We start from the raw sequence: 10,395 nt of genomic DNA, 5'->3' as shown, positions 1-10,395 counted from the left end.
GCGTCTCGGAGGCCCGCCCCCGAAGAGACTCTGTAGTAGCTTTCGGCACGCTGGCCTCCCATTGGCCGGAGCGCCTCGACCCTGCTCGCCCTTCGCCCATTGGCTGGAGGAAACGCTCCATGCCCTTCCTCGGAGCGGAGCCTCGATCTGAAGCGATGGAGGCTCCGCCCACGCCTTCAGCCAAAAACACGTGGGCAATGGAGTCGGTGGTTCGAAGAAGTGAAGGGGATTTGTTGTAAAAAATTAACTGTAAAGAAACTTCGCAGCGCACACATGTAATTCCCGTTAGACATAGAAGATGATTCTAACTATAAACACATACTTATCGAAATAACTAAGCTTTGGGACTGCTGTCTGTTTGTGTGCAAATGGCTTTCAGATTTGTAACAATATGAACTTGTCTACATTGTGTATGTACCTGGCAGTAATAGGAACTTGTCCACATGGTATGAACCTGGTGGATATAGGAACTTGTCTACATTGTGTATGTACCTGGCAGTAATAGGAACTTGTCCACATGGTATGAACCTGGTGGATATAGGAACTTGTCCACATGTTATGAACCTGGTGGATATAGGAACTTGTCCACATGTTATGAACCTGGTGGATATAGGAACTTGTCTACATTGTGTATGTACCTGGCAGTAATAGGAACTTGTCCACATGGTATGAACCTGGTGGATATAGGAACTTGTCCACATGTTATGAACCTGGTGGATATAGGAACTTGTCTACATTGTGTATGTACCTGGCAGTAATAGGAACATGTCCACATGTTATGAACCTGGTGGATATAGGAACTTGTCCACATGTTATGTACCTGGCAGTAATTGGAACTTGTCTACATGGTATGAACCTGGCAGTAATTGGAACTTGTCTACATGGTATGAACCTGGCAGTAATCGGAACTTGTCCACACAGTATGTACCTGGCAGTAATCGGAACTTGTCCACACAGTATGTACCTGGCAGTGATAGGAAATTGTCCACACGATGTATGTACCTGGCAGTAACAGCAACTTGTCCACACAGTATGTACCTGGCAGTAATAGGAACTTGTCCACATGGTATGTACCTGGCAGTAATCGGAACTTGTCCACACAGTATGTACCTGGAAGTGATAGGAAATTGTCCACACAGTATGTACCTGGCAGTAATAGGAACTTGTCTACATTGTGTATGTACCTGGCAGTAATAGGAACTTGTCCACATGTTATGAACCTGGCAGTAATAGGAACTTGTCTACATTGTGTATGTACCTGGCAGTAATAGGAACTTGTCCACATGTTATGAACCTGGTGGATATAGGAACTTGTCCACATGTTATGTACCTGGCAGTAATTGGAACTTGTCTACATGGTATGAACCTGGCAGTAATCGGAACTTGTCCACACAGTATGTACCTGGCAGTAATCGGAACTTGTCCACACAGTATGTACCTGGCAGTGATAGGAACTTGTCCACACGGTATGCACCTGGCAGTAATCGGAACTTGTCCACACAGTATGTACCTGGCAGTGATAGGAACTTGTCCACACGGTATGCACCTGGCAGTAATAGGAACTTGTCCACATGGTATGTACCTGGCAGTGATAGGAACTTGTCCACATGGTATGTACCTGGCAGTAATCGGAACTTGTCCACATGGTATGTACCTGGCAGTCACAGGAAATTGTCCACATCGTATGAACCTGGCAGTAATAGGAACTTGTCCACACGGTGTGTACCTGGCACATATAGGAACCTGTCCACAAGGTGTGTACCTGCAGATATAATACCCTGCCCACAAGGTGCGTCCCCAGGGGATGTGCTAATAAATTGGAATTGAGTTTCGCGGGAGCCATTCGTTCAACCCGGGTCATCATATTGATGGCATTGTGAATTGTTCTCATAAATAACGATAATAACGCCGTGACTTTCGTTGTGCCGTTTACGAACCGTAAATTAATTACAACGCAAATTTCATTCATCACCAGTTTCACGCCCATGCAATAAGCATCTGTGTAGTCGCTGTTTCTTACCAGTCAATGTCTGCAAGCATAAACTATCAGGGTCTCGGTGTAAAGTCCGTGCAGATTCGTACGTGTACTGTTCGTGCAAAAACATTTCTTGCCAAGGGGTTACCAAGGAGGCCGGAAACAACGACTCCATTCATTTTGTGGAGCAATAATCTTGTCATCCAGTGATTCACAACCCCCACATTAACAAATACCAACAACTGAGCATTACCTGTGAGATGGAGAGAAATAAATATATATATATATACACAGTGGGGAGAACAAGTATTTGATACACTGCCCATTTTGCAGGTTTTCCCACTTACAAAGCACGTAGAGGTCTGTAATTTTTATCATAGGTTCACTTCAACTGTGAAAGACGGAATCTAAAACAAAAATCCTGAAAATTACATTGTATGATTTTAAACTAATTAATTTGCATTTTATTGCATGAAATAAGTATTTGATACATCAGAAAAACAGAACTTAATATTTGTTACAGAAACCTTTGTTTGCAATTACAGAGATCAGATGTTTCCTGTTGTTCTTAACGAGGTTTGCACAGACTGCAGCAGGGATTTTGGCCCACTCCTCCATACAGATCTTCTCCAGATCCTTCAGGTTTCGGGGCCGTCGCTGGGCAACACAGACTTTCAGCTCCCTCCAAAGATTTTCTCTTGGGTTCAGGTCTGGAGACTGGCTCGGCCACTCCAGGACCTTGAGATGGTTCTTACGGAGCCATTCCTTCGTTGCCCTGGCTGTGTGTTTCGGGTCGTTGTCATGCTGGAAGACCCAGCAATGCCCCATCTTCAATGCTCTTGTTGAGGGAAGGAGGTTGTTGGCCAAGATCTCGCGATACATGGTCCCATCCATCCTCCCCTCAATACGGTGCAGTCGTCCTGTCCCCTTTGCAGAAAAGCATCCCCAAAGAATGATGTTTCCACCTCCATGCTTCACGGTTGGGATGGTGTTCTTAGGGTTGTACTCATCCTTCTTCTTCCTCCAAACACGGCGAGTGGAGTTTAAACCAAAAAGCTCTATTTTTGTCTCATCAGACCACATGACCTTCTCCCATTCCTCCTCTGGATCATCCAGATGGTCATTGGCAAACTTCAGACGGGTCTGGACATGCGCTGGCTTGAGCAGAGGGACCTTGCGTGCACTGCAGGATTTTAATCCATGACGGCGTAATGTGTTACTTATGGTTTTCTTTGATAATGTGGTCCCAGCTCTCTTCAGGTCATTGACCAGGTCCTGCCGTGTAGTTCTGGGCTGATCCCTCACCTTCCTCATGATCATTGAGGCGCCACGAGGTGAGATCTTGCATGGAGCCCCAGACCGAGGGAGATTGACTGTTATCTTGAACTTCTTCCATTTTCTAATTATTGCGCCAACAGTTGTTGCCTTCTCACCAAGCTGCTGGCCTATTGTCCTGTAGCCCATCCCAGCCTTGTGCAAGTCTACAATTTTGTCTCTGATGTCCTTCGACAGCTCTGTGGTCTTGCCCATTGTGGAGAGGTTGGAGTCTGACTGATTGAGTGTGGACAGCTGTCTTTTATGCAGATAACGAGTTCAAACAGGTGCAGTTAATACAGGTAATGAGTGGAGAATGGGAGGGCTTCTTAAAGACAAAACTAACAGGTCTGTGAGAGCCGGAATTCTTACTGGTTGGTAGGTGATCAATTACTTATTTCATGCAATAAAATGCAATTTAATTATTTAAAAATCATACAATGTGATTTTCAGGATTTTTCTTTTAGATTCCGTCTTTCACAGTTGAAGTGTACCGATGATAAAAATTACAGACCTCTATGTGCTTTGTAAGTGGGAAAACCTGCAAAATGGGCAGTGGATCAAATACTTGTTCTCCCCACTGTACATAATCGAAAAAGTACAAGTACCTGTATGTATGTTGACCGGCAAATGAAAGGTTTGTTCATAAGAGCACATACATGGTTGAAGCTGATGGTGATGTTCTCCGCCTGAAGCAGCGTACCCTATACCATCTAATGTATAAATTCATCGAAAAGGCACACGTGACCTAACCTATTGTGGATACTGTTCATGGAGTAGGAACAACAACAGGTAATTCTATGCAATGGGGCAAGTGACGTGTGGGACTTTTTTTCTTGTTGGGTGAGTCTTGGGTGCCCTGAGGTCTGACACTTGCAAGGTGTAAAAGTCACTTCTGCACGATTGTTTTCACAATCCCTCCAAAAGTCACAACTCCATCATCATATATACAATTCAATATGAAGAATAGTCCCATCCACACAATCATCGATACCGAAGGTTCCCATTCTGTGACAGGTGAACTTGAAAGGTCAGCAAGGCCATCGGCAGAGGTCTGCAGTGAAGGGGATTATTATAATACTACAATGTTAAATAGGGCAATTCTGTGTATGTATGTATGTATGTATGTATGTATGTATGTATGTATGTATGTATGTATGTATGTATATCTGCAAATTATCGAGAAAAAAAAAACAGGGCTGGGTCGATCTCCACAAAATTTTGCATTTGTGTTGCTCGTACCCAGGGCAACCCCACTCCACCCCATGTGAGGGTGGAGGGAAGACGACTGCCAATGCACCAGTACAGAGGGAGTGGTGTTTCTCGCACCTCAAAAAGTCACATACTGTGTACACAATCACCTTTAACTGCACAGTTGTCATCATGTGGTTGCTAGACCCTGAAGGTCCTTGAGGCCACTGGCAGGGCGGTTCTAGAAATAATGTAACATTAGTAATCCTCTTAATTATCATCATAAACAAATAAAAATAACTCAAAAAGGCAAATCTACACCATCATCTTCATCATCGTCGACACCACAACCATTATCATCACCATCACCATCACCATCACCTTCATCATCATCTACACTACAACAATCATCACCACCATTATCATCAACAAATAAAAATTACTCAAAAAGGTAAATGTACACCATCATCATCTACACCACAACAATCATAATCTGCACGACAACCATCATCATCACCATCACCATCATCTCAAATCATCATCCACACCACAACCATCATCGTCAACATTATCATCGACAAATAGAAATAACTCAAAAAGGTAAATCTACACCATCATCATCTCCACCACAACTATCACCATCACTATCATCTTCATTATCATCATCGACAAATAAAAATGAACTCAAAAAGGCAAATCTATAGCATTATCTTCATCATGATCTACACCATCATCCATACAATCATCTGCACAATCATCATCATCAACACTGATTCTATACCATCATCATCTATGCCATCATTGACACAATCATCATCATCTACATTGATTATATACCATCATCTGTACTATCATCTACGCAATCATCATCCACAAAGATTATACCAAATCATCATCATCTGCACACATTCCACACCATCATCATCATCATCTGCACTTATATAATCATCACCAACACTGATTCTACACAATCATCTTCATAATAATCTACACCGATTCCACACCATCATCTTCATAATCATCGACAGTCTACACCATTATAATCATCACCTACACTGATTCTACACAATCATCTTCATAATCATCTACAGTCCACACCATCATCTACACCATTATAATTATCACCTACACTGATTCCACACCATCATCTTCATAATCATCTACAGTCTACACCATCATCTACACCATTATAATCATCATCTACACCGATTCCACATCATCTACACCATTATAATCATCACCTCCACTGATGCTACACCATCATCTTCATAATCATCTACACCGTTATAATCATCACCAACACTGATTCCACACCATCATCTTCATAATCATCAACAGTCTACACCATCATCTACACCATCAAAATCATCACCTTCACCGCTTCTACACCATCATCTTCATCATCATCTCCAGTCCACACCATCATCGACACCATTATAATTATCACCTTCACTGATTCAACACCATCATCTACACTTATATAATCATCATCAACACTGATTCTACACCATCATCTTCATAATCATCTACAGTCGACACCATCATCAACACCATTATAATCATCATCTCCACTGACTCCACACCATCATCTTCATAATCATCAACAGTCTACACCATCACCTACACCATTATAATCATCATCCACATTGATTCCACACCATCATCTTCAAAAACAACTACAGTTTACACCATCATCTACACAATTATAATAGTGTTATAATTTCTGCACCATCATACACTGATTCTATACCATCTTTACCTCCACAATCATCATCGTCTACATTGATTCTACTGAATCATCATCATCTTCACTGATTCCACACCATCATCTTCATCATGAAAATCATCATCCACACTAATTCTACACCATCATCTACACAGTTATAATAATCATCTACACTGATTCTACCTCATCATGACCATCATTATTGACACCATGATAATCATTATCTCCACTGATTCTACCTAATCATCATTATCTACACTGATTTTACACCATCATCTTCATCATCATCCACATTGATTCTACCTAATCATCATCATCTCCATTGATTCTCCCTCTTAATCATCATCCTCACTAATTGTACACCATAATCTTCACCATTATAGTCATCATCTACACTGATTCTACACAATCATCTTCATCATCATCCACACCAATATAATCATCCACATTGATTCTACCAAATCATCGTCATCATTCTTATCATCATATACACCATTACAATCATCTACACTGATTCTGCACCATCTTCATCATCATTTACATCATCATCTACAATGTTATAATCATCATCGAAACTGATTCTACACATTCATCTAAACCGTCATCATCACCATCTACAATGTCAAACTCATCATCTCCACTGCTTCTACAACATCCTCTTCATCATCATCTCAACCTTCATTGACAAGATAATCATCATCTACACCATCATGTTCACCATCATCACTATTATAATCATCTACACTGATTCTACACCATCATCTTCATCATCATCCACACCAATATAATCATATACATTGATTATACCGAATCATCATCATCATTCTTATCATCATATACACCATTACAATCATCTACACTGATTCTGCACCATCATCATCATCATTTACACCATCATCTACAATGTTATAATCATCATCGAAACTGATTATTCACAATCATGTAAACCGTCATCATCACCATCTACAACGTCAAACTCATAATCTCCACTGATTCCACACCATCATCTTCACCATCATCTACACCATTATAATCATCATCTCCAATGATTCCACACCATCATCTTCATCATCATGCACACCAATATAATCATCGACATTGATTAGACCTCATCATCATAATCATTCATATCATCATATACACCATTACAATCATCTACACTGATTCTGCACCATCATCTTCATCATCATTTACTCCATCATCTACAATGTTATAATAATCATCGAAACTGATTCTACACAATCATCTAAACCGTCATCATCACCATCTACAACGTCAAACTCATTATCTCCACTGCTTCTACAACATCCTTTTCATCATCATCTAAACCTTCATTGACAAGATCATCATCTACACCATCATCATCACCATTATAATCATCTCCACTGATTCTACACCATCATCTACAACATTGTAATCATCATCTACACCATTGATTCTATCTAATCATCACTATCATCATCGACACCATTGATTCTATCTAATCATCATTATCATCATCTACACCATTATAATCATCTACATTGATTCTCCCTAATCATCATCATCATTATCTACACTGATTCTACACCATTATAATCATCATCTACATTGATTCTATCTCATCATTATCATCATCTACACCATTATAATCATCATTTACATTGATTGTACTGAATCTTCATCTTTACCATTATATTCATCATCCACACCGTTATAATCATCTACATTGATTCGACCTCATCATCATCATCTACGCTGATATACACAATCATCTTCATCATCATATAAACCTTAATGTCCAACATCATCATCATCGACACCATCATCTTCATTTACAAAAAGAAAATGCAAATCAACACCACCATCCACATTCGTCACCGCCGTGTACATTACCTATAGAAAGTCGACACCGCCTTTCAAAATTTTCAAGTTTTGTTCTCTTATAGCCTGGAATTTTTATTATTTTTTTGTATGCACTGTCGAGGCTCATATGAGAGCAGACACACAGAAACACACAATAAGGGGAGCAGGAGACAAGAGGGGTGGGATAGGGAAGGAAAAAAACAGTGGGGAACAAAGACATGAGGAGATCTGTGGAAGGGAGAGGGATGGGGCGGGGTACACGGGGTAAACAAGATGGATACTACAGGGAGTTTCAGGAAGGAAAGCAGGGAATTTGAAGCACATAGGTTTGGGATGGATGAACTGGGGTGGAAAAGATCATGGTTTTGGATGGGGGAAGATATGAGATGGTGGTGAACAGCAGTTTTGAAGACCTGGAGGGAGGAGTGGGATTGAAGAGTGTGTGGGAGTTTGTTCCAGAGGCAGGAATAAAGAGGAATGAAAGGTGAGCAGTGATTCTTGATTTTGGTAGTTTTACCAGAAGGGGGTTGTTGGCGGACCTTGAGCACCCTGCGGAAATATGGTGGGGATAAATCGCAGACAGAGCAAGGGGGGGAGGGCGAGACCGGAGTGGAGACGGTAGAAGTCAGAAAGACCACCGACAAGCCTGCGGTGATTGAGTGAGAGGCCCAAAGACTCAGCCTCATCGTGGCAGATGCCAATGATCCGAAATGCCTTGGTTTCCACAGCGTGAAGCTGAGAAAGGTGACAACCAGGAGCACCAGCCCAGGGAGACTAGCAGTACTCTATCAGGCTGTGGACAAAAGCTTTGCATGTGATCAGGAGCTCAGGTGGGCCGAGGAAGGACTTTGCACGACGGAGGATTCCCAGTCGGCGACTGGCTTTGGAGACCAGGTTGGAAATGTGACTTTCCCAGGAAAGACCATGGCAGATAGTGAGACCCAGAAGCGTGACTGAAAGGACTTCTTCCAGAGGATTGCTGAGAAAGTAGATTGGGGGGGGGGGTCAAAATGGTCCTTTCAGAGAGACAGAGTGAGAGTGTGAGATTTGTCTGGATTGAAGGACATGTTCCATGCGTTGGACCAGTTTGTGATTTTACCCAGATCTGCAGAGAGTGAAGAAGCTGCTGCTTGCCGGTCTGGGGATGACAGATGGTACGGCAGAGGGCTGTGTCATCAGCAACGAGGTAAAGAGGATTTTGCAGAAGGTCAGAGAGATCATTGATGAAAACCAGAAAAATTACAGGACCCAGAACCCTGCCTTGAGGAATGTCAGCCTGGACAGAAAGAGGGGAGGAAAAAACTCCAGTTAGGGCCACACGCTGGCTGCAGCAGGGGAGGAAGTCTACGAGCCATGAGTGGAGATGGCCTTGGATACCACGAAAAGAGAGTTTGGTGAGTAGGGTTGTGCGTGCGTTATCAGCACCTTTTCACGTGCGGTATCAGCAGTGTGGCCATTCGAGGTAAGGGAGGGGATGGAGGGGGAACATACACCAGAAACAGATTTGATTAGATAACACCAGGATTTGGAGGAGGGAGAGAGGTTTGAGAGTTCAGACTTGTGATTAGAAAGATATTGTTTTCTGCTCTCCTGAGGGTAGATACACACTTGTTCCGAGCTTTATGGAAAGAATTGAGATTACCCTCAGTTTGGTTTGCTTTCCATGAGGCAAAGGCAAGTTGTTTCAGGACAACTGCCTCGCCACAAGCTTCAGTAAACCAAGGGCGGGAGGAAGGGGAGGACAACTGAAGACGAGAGGGGATAAATCTGTGCATGAGGGAGAGCAAGTTTCTTTGAAAGAATTCCCAGGATGAGTTGATGTTGGAGAAAGTAGCGATGGGAGACCAGTATAGAAGTTTGTTGGTTGCTTGGAGACCCTGCCAGTCGGCTTGAGTGAAATTCCACACTCGATGGCACCGAGGTGGTTCTCTGATAACAGTCAGAGAGATGTCCACTTTGACAAGCACGTGGTCCGAAGAACCGATTGGAGCGAAGCAAGAACAGCAGATATTTTCAGGGAAATTTGTCAAAATCAGATCCAGAAGAGACGGAGTACCATTGGTTGAGATACGGGTCGTTTCTTTGGTAATAAACATTCAAAGGTGCATCACTCTTTTTGAAACACCATGTGTATTATTTAATTTGACTTCTACGTAATTAATGTATAATTCTGAAGTTATCAGAGATAAAGGAGACATCTGGTGAACAAATAGAAACACCTTCAATATCGTGCATCATCGACGACATCATCATTTACGCACGGTACGGTATGACATTTGTCAGGATACCGGCGATAGCCCGACTGCACTTCGCGAAGGACACCGCAGGATCTTTAACATCCGAT

The sequence above is a fragment of the Eptatretus burgeri genome, chromosome 3 (genome assembly GCF_056783735.1).
Source record: "Eptatretus burgeri isolate ZD-2024b chromosome 3, Ebu_testis_v1, whole genome shotgun sequence".
Taxonomy (NCBI): Eukaryota; Metazoa; Chordata; class Myxini; order Myxiniformes; family Myxinidae; genus Eptatretus; species Eptatretus burgeri.
Note: the sequence above shows the minus strand (reverse complement) of the source record.